Source organism: Mya arenaria, chromosome 9, assembly GCF_026914265.1.
Source record: "Mya arenaria isolate MELC-2E11 chromosome 9, ASM2691426v1".
Classification (NCBI taxonomy): domain Eukaryota; kingdom Metazoa; phylum Mollusca; class Bivalvia; order Myida; family Myidae; genus Mya; species Mya arenaria.
This window is the reverse complement of record NC_069130.1, coordinates 33310565-33326062: the sequence shown is the minus strand read 5'-3', so window position 1 is coordinate 33326062 and position 15498 is coordinate 33310565. Positions and strand designations below refer to the sequence as shown.

The 15498-nt window shown below is 36.2% G+C and overlaps 1 pseudogene; it reads left to right on the top strand.

Moving 5' to 3' along the window:
* Positions 1–1544: 1544 nt before the first annotated feature.
* LOC128246553 (DIS3-like exonuclease 2) overlaps positions 1545–15498 on the top strand; it is a 52937-nt pseudogene continuing 38983 nt past the window's right edge.

Genomic DNA, 15498 nt, shown 5'->3' with positions numbered 1-15498 from the left:
TGTTCCTGACTGACCATATTTTGTGAATGATGGGTTGTGGATAGGCACAATATCATTGAAATTTCGTTGAATTGGCATTTTCTTGGCGAGTGACTAAATTAAGCTCTTCAGCTAATTTAGTCGAAACAGTTTTGTACGTAGTCGCATTTAACTGTGGATTGTCAAATACACTAAATAATTGTCCTGATACTTTGTGGTGTTTTTTTATCCGATGTACATGTAGATGGAAGTTCATATGGCTTACATAAACACGTTCAATATTTGCTTTTCCTTTTGCACGGGTTTTGCTTTTATTGAAATGTGTTGTACTGGCTTTCAAAAGAGTTGTCGTGCTTGTCCAACACCGCATTCTTAAAATTTCTCAACAACTAATCTATTTGATACTGCTGCCATGATTTCTGCATTTTTACACCAATATAAAATAAATGTGATACTTATATTTTTAATGTATTTCATTTGTGGTTTGGTCTTCTCCCGACCAAAAAACAAACAAACTAAAACTAATTTGAAACCCACATTTAATAAAATTGAAACAACTAAGGATAATAAATAAAGAAAAATAAATAAATATAACAAAGAATAATCAATTCGGACAATAATATTGTATCTGGTTCGATTTCCCATTGCTCATCTGCCATGTTATCAGATATAAATGTTTTGATAGACACAGGCCCTGTCAGAGCATCAATATCATATAATTATTTGTTCAAATTAGGCAAAAATGACCCATGGTTTAAACATTTCAAGACTCAGTAACTAATAATTATTACAATATTGACGGACATAAACTTATCTCAATAGCTATTTGCAATTAACAATTATCATGTTCTGTTCTTATCAATGTAACAGACAAAACATGATGCAAAACTTATGTCATTGTATACAATATCACACATAATCGTATACCATTGACAATACATCTGAAATCAGTAAGCTGTTGAATTAAAGGTTATCATTTCATGTCAATTTAGTTTTAGATATCACGATGTATTAAATCCAACTACCCGTATATCAAGTAGATACAACTGGATTTATTAAATCATTGTATAGTCAACAATATAAAAATAATTCGACAATAATGATACAGCAACATGAGAGAATAAAATAACTCTTTTAAAACGTCTCTTCGTTAGTTAAATAGATTTTCTCCTTTAATCGCCTAAAGATTTAAGGCGAAAAACTTTAAGATATAAACCGTTTATCTCGAAATATTACCTTTTTTACTACGCTTGATTTATTTCACATGTAAACATAAGCGGTGGGAATGGGAAACACTCCAGGTTTATAAATATCGCAATAATTGTTTACCTCGTTGCCAGCTAAAGAAATAAATTAAAAATAGGATTTCCCGACACCCGATAGTCAAAAGCGGTTAAACACAATTTGAATGGTTCACATGAATGTCATCTTGTCGTTATATCCACAGTTTCTTCAAATAACGTCGCAAACGAGATTTTGACACGAATACGCGAAACCATCAAATGGCTTCCGGGAACAAGGAAGTTATTCCTTTTTAGACGAAAAGTAAGTTAACACTTCCGTTTTAAAGTTGATAAATCGATATCAAAGGCGCATCGTATGTAATATTATTATGTTTTGCATCTATATTCGCAAGTTTAACTATATAAAATAATCAAATAAATCAACCGTTGCTCATAATATCAGAGTGGGTGTATATGGGGAGTAGAAAGGGGATATAAATTCGATAGTAATTAGTATACACTGTAGGCGAAGGTCGAAATGAAACCGGTAATCAATGACGAATACATTTTTTGGCAATTAATGACCGATCAACAATTGTCGAACATTTAAAAATGTATTTCAAAATTCATTATGGCAACACCGTAAACAATGTGTACATGTTTATTACAACACAGTATATTACACATGTAATCTGAATAGAGATGTGCTGAGCTTCGCTCGGTTAAGAGCCCGTATAACAAAATCCTTTGCCTCCCACCACTGTCCATGTCAGACAGCTGTCAATCTCTTGCAATGATTGTAATTGTTTCATAGCCATTATCATTTTTTTATAGACTGATGCGTTTGCACACAAGATGAAAAAGTATAGAGTGACAACACCTGTAAATGAACTAAAACATGTCAATAGGGCATACTAACCCACAAAATATAGCAGTGTTTTTCTCTTCACATATCTCAGGTGATCGATTCAGGGCCATCATGGTCATCTCCTTCAGTTACTTTAAGAGTATCTTGTTTATTTTGTATTGTGTGAAACTTGCTGTCTTAGAATAAACACGATCTTCTGTTTCAGAGCCACGAATCACAGATAGCCTTTATAAAAGGATATTCTCCAGGGAAGATGTCAGGTATAGGTCAAAGGTCTGTAGATCAAGATCAAGGTGCTGCTGCTATGAGTCAATTGAAACAGCCGAAAAAGAGAGAGGTAAAAATGTAAAAATGGACAAATGGTTGTGAACGATGTTCAAGTTAACAGCATGCTTAACGACATCGTTATTAACTGTTAAATGTGGAATAATTGATGATGCGCTCATACATATATGTTTCCTATCACTTGCATTCAAATCGGTCCAATAACAAGATGCATTGTTAAATTTAGTTCATTAGGATAGTTGATGTTTATCTACAGTTGGTTGGTTATGTGACCACGAAAACGGACTTCTTTCCTATTTTGAAATGTCACGAGGAAAAGCACAAATAATGCTCCAGAATTTTAGCAATAGTCCGCCAACAACCGACATCAACAATCACTCGCCCAGAAAGTTCCATCACTCTGCATGGTAATGACACTGGAAAAGAAAATCAGCCAGAAAATCGACATATGCATTAACCTCACCTTAAAATGCTGAAAAATGTGCAACATTCAACGATAGTTATTTCCATTTTAGTGGTAAATGCCAAAACCTAACTTACACCAGAAATGAATTATCTCTTTGTCGGTGCAGTTCCGAACATCTCTATTTTTAATATGGACATTAGTTAAATCCATGAATATGTGCCTGTCAAAAGCTATATGAAGACAAACTAAAAAGTAAACAAAAACGCCGTGGTATGACAAAACCAGGTTTTCAATGATTGACAGAACTTCACCCTTTGTTGTGATATTCAGTTTCAACTGTTCTTTTTCTATTTTTAGTAACAGTGACCTTGACCAATGGGGACCCTGACCTCCTGGAAGTCCTCATAAAACTATTCCTGCATATCAAGTTTGGTCAAAATATGTCAACCCTAAATAAAGTTATTCAGTGCCAAACGATTATCTATTTTAAGTATCAGTGACATTGACCTGTGAACTTCCACATTTACGTAACGAGTTTCAACCCACAATTCGGCAATTGTTTGTAAGATGAAATAAATAAATATGACAATGAGATGAGTTAATATGGTTAATTCACAGTGAAAAAAAAACATGACAATTTATCAACGTCATAGTTAGCAAAAATGTTAAGCTGATGTTCAATGGCTTCACAATCGTATATCCTTCATGTGGGTTCAGACATGGGTATCAGCGCTAGTACAATGCATTATATTAGTATATTATAGTAATGTTATATTATACAAATAAATATTATCAACTGTAGCAAGTGTCATAAGCTGTGCGAAGTCGATGACAGATATTATGATGCGCGGTGATTTGGCAGACGATTTAGGATTTGTTTTATAAAAAAATGAAAATCCACGAATTGAAGTACCAACGAAATTGTCATTTTTCGAAAATTGAGATCCACAAGTAAAAATGAGTTCACAGTAGTTCTGAAACTCTACGATATTTACTGAACGCTACGGTTTTATCATTCCAGAATGTTTTCGCTGACTATTTGTCGGACAAGGACGTTCAAGCAGGCCTTGAGATGGGCACACTAGTTAAAGTAAATGTATCCATTTATTATTTGTTATCCTCCGCCGAAAGACGCGCGCGCGCGCGTGCGTGCGTGCGTGCGTGCGTGCGTGCGTGCGTGCGTGCGTGTGTGTGTGTGTGTTCGGGGGGGGTGCATTATTGTCCGAGGCATAACTTGAAAGTATTTGAGATTTAAGGTATTGACTTCAGACTTGATATACAGATATATATTATTGGGGTGAAGTGCAATACACAAGAACCATAACTCTGCGTGCAGTAGGTTTTTAGTTGTTGCCCTTGATTAATTTTATTCTTGTGTTTTGTCCGTAGCATAACTTTAAAAGTCTTTGAGATATTGCCTTTTAAATTTCACATACAGATGGATTTCATTTTGGTTAAGTGCAGTGTATGAAAACCAAACTCTGGTTGCAGTTATTGTCCATTGTTAAATTGTAGTCCGTTGTCGTAATGCGTAGTTGATACTATTCTTAATTTGGTAGGAGATATAGCAGCCTGCGACTGGTCTTGTTTTAGTTCATTTTACGGCCTGTGGCTTTCCAATTGAAATTGGAATTTAGACCATTAAACAGCTGTTATTCAGAAGTGGAATGAATATCATTCCCTTATCATAATAGTTCTTGTCATGTTAGACTGTACTTTGCTGTTGAAATTTACCTTACGCATACAATTGTAATTAACTGTTAAATTATTATGAAATAAGCGCTGTCTATAAATCAATGGAATAAAACAGTTATAGCAATTGTCGATTTTAAGGAAAAGTTACAATTTTAACTCATAATCACAATCTCACATTTTTAGGGGCCAATCCATATCAACCGAAAAAATTATACGGAAGCATATGTCACCGACACAGTAAGTACAAACTGAAGATATTAGTACAAGTTCATGAAAGATAGGCGTTTTAAGCCTTTTTTAATATATGTGATATTCAGGAGTCAAAAATCTTATATTTTACCTTGTTTTCAAAGAAAAGTATTGTTTTTTTAAAGTCTTGGTGTTTTGTGATCGCATTTTTATTGTCGTCCTTGTTTTGCAAAAACTTGAGCATTGGCCATCAAAAAATAATTGTTGGCCAATGTTCAGATCTTTGCATAACAAAGACATCAAAAATAATCAAAAGTATTTAAGGGATCATAACCACATGTATAGCAAGGCCCGTACCTATTTTTGATTAATTTCGAACTATGCCACTTGTTTACGAAGAGAAAACAAACATACGTTGGTGTTCACTCCGAGGCGCTTTTGTTATTTTATTAAATGAAACGTTTTTATTTAATACAATCCATTTCTCAGTATCTTTTAATATATTGTATAGGATGGAGTGTCCGACATCTTGATCGCGTCATTCCCACACCGTAACCGGGCCCTTAATGGAGATGTGGTTGCAGTGGAGATATTGGACAAGGGAGATTGGATGGTAAGGATGCGTTCAACAGTGATACTGCATATTTTAAACACCGACTTTCTTGCCTATCAAGCTTTAGATGCTAACAAGCTGTACTTCCAGAAACTACATGTGTACATCTCCTATATAATGAGTATTTTGCAAACTCAACAACTCAACATTGTTTACTGCATTAAACATATGTTCATAGCAATAACAACATATGCAAAGACATAAATTTAGGCAACACATTGTTTTAACAGAATAGCAAAGCAATATTAAGGATACAATAGGGAAACATCAAGTTTCTTAATATGTTTGCATTGTATATTAACGTTCCAGGTTAATAAGGGTTTTTCTAAAAAAAAAAATGCTTTTTTTCGGCCACGTGTAATGATATCTTTTTTTTTTGGTTCTTAATTCTGAATATTTTGAGCATATCAATAAAAAATGATATTCACTTTCGATTATTCTTTGATTACCGCTCTTATATAATCTTTGATGCCTCGGTATATTTGTGTATCAATCACGATCAATCATGTGAAGATGTCCTAAATTTAGCGCATTCGGAATCAATACTTCAAACAATTTAATTATATCCAAGTCAGATTGACTAATTACCAAATAATCTACCATTCTTGCACCATTAGTGTTTAAAAAGTAAATTCGCCATCAGTATCGTTATGTAATCTACTATTGTCTATAAGGAAGTTTTTTCTATTTAAGTAATTGTACCTTTTTCAGTTCCCTAAAACTCAACAAACATAAATATCAACATTGAAGTGAAAAAGAGACTTACACATTTTTATCCAAATAATTCCACTTTGCTGTTTTTCAATAAAGTCAAATTTATAGTACACCAAGATTCCGCTCGAATAACGACCTTTTTAAGCATTCAGTGACTTAATTAAATAAATGATTGATACAATAACCTTGTACATTCAAATTTAAATTAGTTTTGGTGAATATCCACAAAGTCGGGGTCCGCTAGTTTTCTACATAGTTCGTTAATATTCCATGAAATAATGTCCAACGTCTCTTCCTGACTCCCTTATTAAGTATTAGTGTGGGATGGTGTGTACACTTGATTATTAACGTAATGTTGGTCTCCGACAAATCGCTCTCTGTGTCCTTTTTGTTTCGTGGCTGAAAGGGCTGGGTAGACTTTATGTCGCGTGACGCCACCCCTTAGGTAACTGGACCCCGACTCCGAGTCAACGCTTCTTTAGGTCGTCCCTCACGGTCGTCGCCGACTTGCAGACTTGCTTACGTCCGTGATAGTAATCGAATTTGACAAATATCGGGCGGGGCTTTCCTAGCCAGGTCTACAGTGCCCAGCCTGTTACCCGGTCAAATATCAAATTGGTGGTTTGAAGGCCTAGGCTCCTTTTGATGACGTCGTTTACTAGTTCGCTGCCTTCCCGACTTTCCCGGTCTATATGGTGCTGGGATAGGACCGCTTCCGGTTCCTGGGTGGTTCTGTTGTTCTTATCATTTGATGTTGTGTGTTGGTATCTTCCGGAATGCCTTAAAACAGTTAGTTTTCATTCACACTGTGGAATTCAGCCTCCATAAGCTTGCTGTTCGAGTGTTCCTGTGCTGTTTCTAAGGATTCTAAAGTATCCTGCAATGTTTTAGAGGTGGCTTGCAACTGTCTAATGTCACCCTTTTCAGATCTGACGGAACTTTCATGTTGCTCATAGTTGTCACTGACAAAAGAGGCAGCACTTTCCACATCAGCTACGCGTTTATCAGTTGTGATGACTTTAGTTTCCAAGTAATTTAACATTAAGTTCATAGATGTCACTAGTTATTCGACAGTGTCAAGGCGAGAAACACTTGTTTTATTACTTTTATGTCTGCAATAAAGCTAGGAGCCCAGGGTGGTGTTTGAGCACTAGACTGAACGTTACCTTGGATAGCTGGGTTGAATTGGGTAATGAATGAATAGGGCGTTGTCAGTAGATACTTGTCGTAAACGCTGGAAAATTCATGTTATTTATGTTGTTCATATCACAAAGCGTCGGCGTATCAATAATAACGTTTTCCGAGTTATGACCTCAAATTATATTCAATGAAATAGAGTCGGGATATTGTAATAGCCTTGGTGTCGGAGTCGATGTGCAAAAGCTGTAACCTCGGCCATAACTTGAAAACCATTCAGGATGATAACATGAATGTTGGTATACATGTTGCAAGAAGCATGGCTCTAATAATCTTTGAGTTATGCCCCTTGTTTGACTAAAAAAGCGGGGCTATTGTTGGTCATTTGAATGGATGAGTGACAGCCATGTGTGATAATCGTGGGAAGGATTTCATAATAAAGCTTTTTTTCTTCAGTTTAACATAATGGAACTAGCAGAGTATGAAAAGTCACAAAAAACGGTTCAAGATTCCGTAGATGAGGTGACAAGTGAAGCTGACGAATTCATTAAAATAGCTGATAACCCCGAAGTTGGTGCAAATCGACCAGACACTTCTAGTCAGACGGTTGAAAATTCTGACCAAAAGTTAAAAATAGGAACAGGAAGTAATTCAGCAACAGGAAACACAGCAAGCAAGACTCCTGAAAAGGAGAGGAATTCAAAGGAAGATAAGTCAAAGGAAGGAAATTTGCTTCAAAGTTATAGATATAAAAGTCTGAACGATGTGATGTCAGTTGAAAGTCCACTAAAAAAACATTTTGAGTCTGACAAAGGGAAGGAACAATACCACAAGATGCTAAAGAAAACTGGCAAGGTCAGAAAATTTAAATCCTACAGTTTCAAAATGCTCTTTTGTGAGAAGTCATGTTATTCATGCTTCAATATTGTCAGATTTACGGGCCTTAGTATACTAAAAAATGTATGGTTTTATTGATAACTTAGTCATATTTCAAGATATTAAGTTTAACTTTCTTATTTTTCCTTACTTACACACAGTAGTATTATTAAGCTCTTTTTGTGACAAGTTATGTATTATGCATTATTTATTTGACTTATCCTCACATATATGGCCCTTTGTATAGTTAGAAAGTATGGAATTGTTCATGGTTTTGTAAATAACTAAAAACCGTTTAACATATTAATTTCAAAATTTTCGTAACTGCTCAGAGTAATAATAGGCTTTTTGTGACAAGTTATGCAATTCATGCTTAAATATTGTCAGATGTATGTCCCTTTGTATTCTTAGATATTCTGAACTGTTGATGACTATAGATATATAGATTCTTTGTTATGTACATGTCAATAGCATGCCTTCAAATTGCACCCCTTTCAAATGTACTATTATTCGGGGCCCTTATCACTCATGTGGCGGCTCTAGTTCAATATGGTATTGGTTTATATGCATGACGTCACCAGTCTGAGCAGGTGCAGTAAAAACACATGGTACCAATGTTATGCTTTTCATGGGAAAAGGTTAACATTGTTTAAGTTACAGAATCAGAAAAATGACCCACGAAAAGACCGCCTGCATGTATATTAGGACATGTGCGTCTAATAAGACACTTATGGTACTTCGTTATATTCCATTTATTGATTTCAATGAGTAAGTTCCAAGTTGCTTATAATAAATAATATATGCCTAATGGATGTTACATTTCTGGTATTTTTTTCACTAAAAAAGGTTAGTTGCTAATATTAAATGTGTCTTGAATGTTTTAAATCTTACCCTTTTTCTTTACCAGGTGGTTGCGATCGTAGAGGTGAAGCACTTTAGGGCATGTATGGGTATGTTAAGTCTCATGCCAAACTGTGGGTTTGCATTTTTTAGACCCAACGATCAACGCATGCCCGGGATAAAGATAAAAGAACAACAATACACCAAAGGTATAAATTGACATGATACTTATAATAAATACACCGTTATATAAATGTTCAACTGTTGAAGCAGTTAGCACATGATAACCCTCGACAAATAAATGCACGTGGTTTTGGATTAAATTAAGAAAATGCTAAACAAAGTTCGAAATAACTGATGGCAGTCATTATCAGATTTAATCGCCATATCAATCAGTGGGAAAGGTTATGTGAAACGGTTCAATTCAGCAATAGTTTCAAAAACATAACTTAAGTGAAATGAATGTATTGATTAGTATAATCATATGGCAAGTTGTATACATGCTGGTCCCTGAAGTTAGAAAAACACAGTATATGTTGTCACCAAAGAGTCATATTAAGTCGTGATTAAACAAGTAGTAGGCCGATATTTTTTTCTAATTTGCAATGATGTTAGTGCATAAAACTTCTGCTTGTTCGCCAGATTTTCTGGAGAGGCCCGAAGACTATGCCACGACCTTGTTTTTGGGTCGTATCACTGGCTGGAGGGTTAACTCCAAGATGGCTGATGGGTAAGGCGGGCTTGAAGTGTTCATGTATTTGGGGCGTATCACTGACTAGAGGGTGAACTCCAAGATGGCTGATGGGTAAGGCGGGCTTGAAGGGTACATGTATGTTGGGCAAGTCACTGACTGGAGGGTGGACTCCATGATGGCTGATGGGTAAGGCGTGAGGGGCTCATGTATATGGGGCATGTGAGGGTGGACTACATGATGGCTAATAGATAATGTGTGCATAAATGCTTCAGATATTGGGGGGGGGGGGGGTCGGGATACCGAATGGAGTGTATACTCCATGAAGGCGTACGGATAAGGCGTGCTTGAAGGGCTCAACTATTTGGGGCTACTTACTTACTGGAGGGTTTTTTCCATCATGCCTAACGTGTAAAGTGTGCTTGAAGGGTTCAAGAATGTGGGACGTGTCACTGTCACTGAGTGAACTTCAAGAAAGCTAATGTTTTAGATGTATTGAAGGGCTAAAATATGGGGGGGCGTGTCACCAGCTGTAAAGTGGACTCCATAATGGCTTTTATGTTTATTTTGAACTTGAAGGACTCCATTTTATCAAGATTCACTGACTGAAGGGTCGAAACCATTATTAGCTAATGGGTAAAGTGTGCTTGAAGAGTTAAAGTATGTGGGACTACTTCTTTGACTAGAAAGTTCATGATGGTCAGTCGATAAAGTATGCTTGAAAGGTTGAAGAATGTGTCGCGCCACTGACTAGATAGTGGACTTTATGATGGCCAGTGGGTGCTTGTGAAGGGTTCAACTATATGAGTCGTGTCACTGAATGGACGGTACACTCCATTATGACTAATGGGTAAGGTTTACCTTTTTGGCGAACACGTGTTGACTGACTCCGAGTGTTTTGGCTGTGACTTAATTTTCTTCAAATATTTTACGTTTTCAAATCATTTGGAAGGAGAGAATAGCATATACAAGTCGCATTTATTTTTGACTGTAATGTTTTTCTTTATTTGTTCCCAGTTTTAGTACAATGATGCTTTTTATTATGAAACTCTATGATCACACAGTTTTAAACCTTTCATTTTATAAGGCAGACTGTGTGTGATGTTTTTGGTTTCTAACGATAACTGCATCGTATCTTTGAAAAGTATTTGCATTAGGTGCTCTGAATTGTTTCCCTCCGTCTGCAGATAGAGTTGGGATCTCTAATCATAGAAGTACTTGGGGTTTACCCTTTCGTTTTTTATTATTATTTGTTTTATTGATAAGTTTCCTCAAGTTAATGCATTCTTTGATAATATTTACCTTTTGTGATTTATCTTTATTAAGGATTGTTGGGATAAGAGTGAGGTTTGTGCACATAAACTGGTTTAAACCCCCAGTAAATTTACATTTTACTGACTGTTCCAAGGCGGTACCTAACAGTTCTTGATAAACATACCAATTATTAATATATATAGTTTTTATGCACTGTGCTGTTTGTAGAGTTTTGTGCTGTTCTATGTTTCTTGTTTTTGATTTTGTGTTATATGTCTTTGGCGTTTGCCCATTGCCACTAAACCGGGTTTATGTTTAAACGTTTTGCTACTGAGCATGTTTCTGTAGCTTTTTGCATAAATATTACTTAAAAGGTTTGAATATGTGGTGCGTGTGACCGACTGGAGAGTGGATGCCATGAAAGCTGATGGGTCATGTGTGCTAGAAGGGTTTTATATATGTAGGGCATGGTACTAACTGGAGTTTGTTCTCCGTGATTGCTAATGGGTAATGTGTGCTTGAACGGTTCATATAAATAGGGCATGGTATTAACTGGAGGTTGGACTCTATGATAGCTAATGGGTAATGTGGGCTTAAAGGGTTTGCTTGATATGCTCTTATATGAGAGGCTAGTCACTGACTTTATGTAGGGCTCTATGATGGCTAATGGGTAAGTGTGCTTGAAATGCTCTTATATGTGGAGCGTGTCACTGACTTGAAGGTGGACTACATGATGGCTTATGGTTAAGATGTGTTTGAATGGCTGGAAATTTTGAAGGGTGTCACTCACTAGTTGGTGATATCCATGATGGCTAATGGGTAAATTTCAATATTGACCTCTTGGATGAGCGCAACATCATTCTACCAATAGTATACCGATGTTACAAAAATTGGCTTTTTATACAATAATATGTTATCAATAACTTTCCTTGAACTGTAAATACTCTGATGCCGGAGATGTACTTAATATTAATTTGAGATAACTCAAATAAACTACTTAGCACTGACCTATAAACGGGCGTCGGTCCAAGTGAAATATTAGTCTAGCTAGGATTTTGGGAATAGAGCACATACTTAACCCTTGTGAAATCCACCCTGATTGTTCAATGTGCACCAGTGTAAAGCACTGGTACACAATACCCCTGTTGAACGCCCCTTCCGGAAGAAAGATAGTAGCTTCGGTGACGCGAGGGATCAAACATGTGTGGTTGACAGTGGAGTATGCTTCCACTAGGCCAAAGATCTGCTAAATATAATAACATTTATGGTATGTCTAATTTATAGATTTCTGGATCAAAAACTTGGGGAGGCAGGAGAGATAGAGCCAGAGACTGTAGGAATGTTGATCGAGAATGGGGTCGACTTTAATGAATTTCTACCAGAGGTATGACTTTTCAGAATGTTTTTCAAAAGTAGAAACAAAGACTATTATAATTGCCTTGATCTCTTGGAGTCAGTTTTGACATTTTAAAGATGTAACACTTGTTAGTCATGGACGAATCATTGAATGTGAAGATCATGAGGATTTCCACATTTAATGATAGCAATAGCCATGGAATCTCACCTCAACGATCAGACATAGTGCATTCCAGAAATGGATTTGAAAGATGGTTATTTACAATTTGTTTTTATTTTCAAATGCATTATTTCAGGCCTTAAAATGTCTGCCCCAGAACTTGCCGTGGAGCATTCCGGAAGAAGAATTTGAGGAGCGAGAAGACTTTCGCGACTGTTGTGTATTTACTATTGACCCGGCCACAGCACGTGATCTTGATGACGCACTGTCTTGTGAGGACCTGGGAAATGGTGGGTGCTTTACACTTGTCTTACGTGTGGATCCATGTTTTGATATGCGACGAAATTACATACTTTCAGTATTTCTTGAAGAAAATGTGGTGTTGGATTCTCCTTAAGTTAAGATATTTTTTCTTCATGCTTTCAGATTCATAGTTCTTATAATAAGTGTTTAAACCTCTGCATTAGGTTTTCTTCATATGTTGTATATGAAGGTTTCTTCGACCTTGATATTGTGACTGTGCCATATATAAGTGTTATATGCTCTATTGCAGGTCGGTACAAAGTTGGTGTGCACATAGCGGATGTGAGCTACTTTGTGGAGGAAGGCACAGTATTAGATAACATAGCAGGGCTTAGATCCACCAGTGTCTATCTGGTACATAAGGTAATTTGAGGTTTAAAAAAATAAACTACAACTTTTAGATACACATTTGTTTGTGTCTAGTAGCTGATTGGCGAGGTCGGAGAAAAACAGGTCGGTGTAAAAAAAATTGGAAAGATTTTTAATGGATTTAAACTTTTAGCTTTTCTGTAGAATATATCTTATAACAATATACATATTCGTTAAGCCTACTAAAATAATATCTGAGATTAGTGAAACTGTCTCAAAAATGCTGGTAAGGGTAGGGACAAGGTCAACAACAACCAAAGATCGGATTTCTTTAACCTAGAGTCGGAAAATACTCCAGAGTCGAGGGGTGTGTCACGTAGGGTTGGGTTGCCCTAAACACAGTCATTTGTTTAGGTCTAAGGGAACTTGAGGTACACTACATCATTTTCACTTTTGAAATGCGCTCATACATCTTTGTACAGGTGATCCCGATGTTGCCAATACTCCTTTGTGAAAATCTATGTAGTTTGAACCCGCATGAGGACAGACTGACCTTCAGTGTTCAATGGACAATGACTGAGCAAGGCGAGGTAAGTTGATGTGTATATGTGTAGGAGTTGTGGATCAGGGCTCCTGATGTTTGGGCCATTTTCAAGAGGGTGGTATTTCAATGACTGCTCTGACATCCCGATGAAGTGGAAAGCATAATCTCTTAGGAATTAACGGTATCTAGTTAAGAGGCATCACAACTTCCTCCAGCGCTTTTTGAAGAGATACGTTCAAGACTAGCACTAAATAAGGCCGGATTGCCTCATAACTATAATCACAGTTATTCATTTAAAACAAAAAAACCTAGGTAGAAAAATAACAATAAAAATAACTATCCAAATTAAGGGATAAATGTAGGATCTTTGTTAACGATCCGTGCCCACTTCGGGCACACGAACTCTCATATTTATAATGACAATCAAGCAATAAATTCATAATAAACAAAAAGCATGATCATTATATACGCCGTGCACCTGTTGTTTTGGCTTGAATGCCACATCGACAATCCAAAATTAACAAGCCTGGTAAACAAATATTTCATCTCCGGGGTTATGAGATGAACCAGTATAATTTGGGATTCTATTTAATTATAAATTATTTGGAAGCCAAATTTCAATAATTTACAATCTACATTATAGTGACAAAACTGTTTCGTTTTTGGTTTCTCATAAAAGGACGAGGTATTACAGAGTTTGCCTTTCGTTAATAAATATAAAACACTTTAAATTGGTTGTTTGTAATTGTGTGCACTTCGCAAAAGGTTTTTTATTATCACTAGAACAATTAAACAAACCGGGTACAAAAGAACAAGTCTGACACTATGACTACAAAACAAGCGAGCATTATCCGAAAACCATACATTCAAAGGGTAATAAATACTGGGACATGTGATACCGGTATCTATCTTCTGATAAAATCCCGGTATCAACATAATCCGGTATCGGAAAGTGATACCGGCTACCTGGTACTGGATATCGGGTTTAAGCACCAGTAAAATCCGTCTTCTAATCGTTCTTCCAGATATTGTTTTTTGTTGTTGTTTTTTTTTATAAATGCATGTCTTTTCACAATTAATTTACATAAATATATCTTTATCAAATTCTTCCTTACATACATGTATTGCACAAATATTCAGTTTGTACTGACCTGCATACATGTACAATACAGAATTAGTTGTTCTGGCTAGGTATATTTACACAACACTTACCATAATGGGGCTCAATGGAAATGCTGGGTTATTCAAATATAAATTAATTTAAGTACTAATTAAAGAAGATAATATGGAACATACCCTTCTAACTTTTCGTTTGTTCACTACCGGTCTTGCTTGGCCTTTGTCAAGGTTGCCTTTCCTCACTTTGTCGCCAAATAATGCGAGTATAGTCGTATAACTTGTTTTTAACAATATGATGATGTAATTTAGAAAGCCGAATCATGCCTATGTAAAACTGCAATCCTACAGTCGACACTCGCATTCGTAAAATGAACATTTGCAGTCCAACAAGTCCAGGTTTACAAAAGTGAATTGACAAGTTCAGAATTACAAGGATAGATTTCGCCTATACCTTATATGGAAAATGTCACCGAAAGAAACGAAGGTGAATGGGCGGAGCTAACGATTCGGATTTTATTTCTTTTATTTCCGTCGAATCAAGCAATGGAGATAACATCTTCGCCTTCTTCCTGTAAATTCCCGGTTGTAAGTCCGAGTACTCTCTCTTTATTTCACAATAAAAACTAAAATTAACTTCATCTTTTATTTTATTTTGACGATCAATGTTCCTAAATGGGTTATAAATCACCATATTATTTAATCAATTGCAGTTGGGTGTATCTGAGCTGGGCTCACTGACCCAGATTTATACTGGCACTGTCAGTTTTTTTTTACTTATATACCCAAGCAAGCAAATATTGTTCATTTATTTTATTTACAAGTGGAACATGGGCGGGTCGTTTAGTGGAAGGGGGAGCTGTAGGGCCTGTTCCCCCCCCCCCAGTTGGCCCGAAAGTAAACTTAAAGGTTAATTTTGTTGTCAATATTTCTCAGAAAA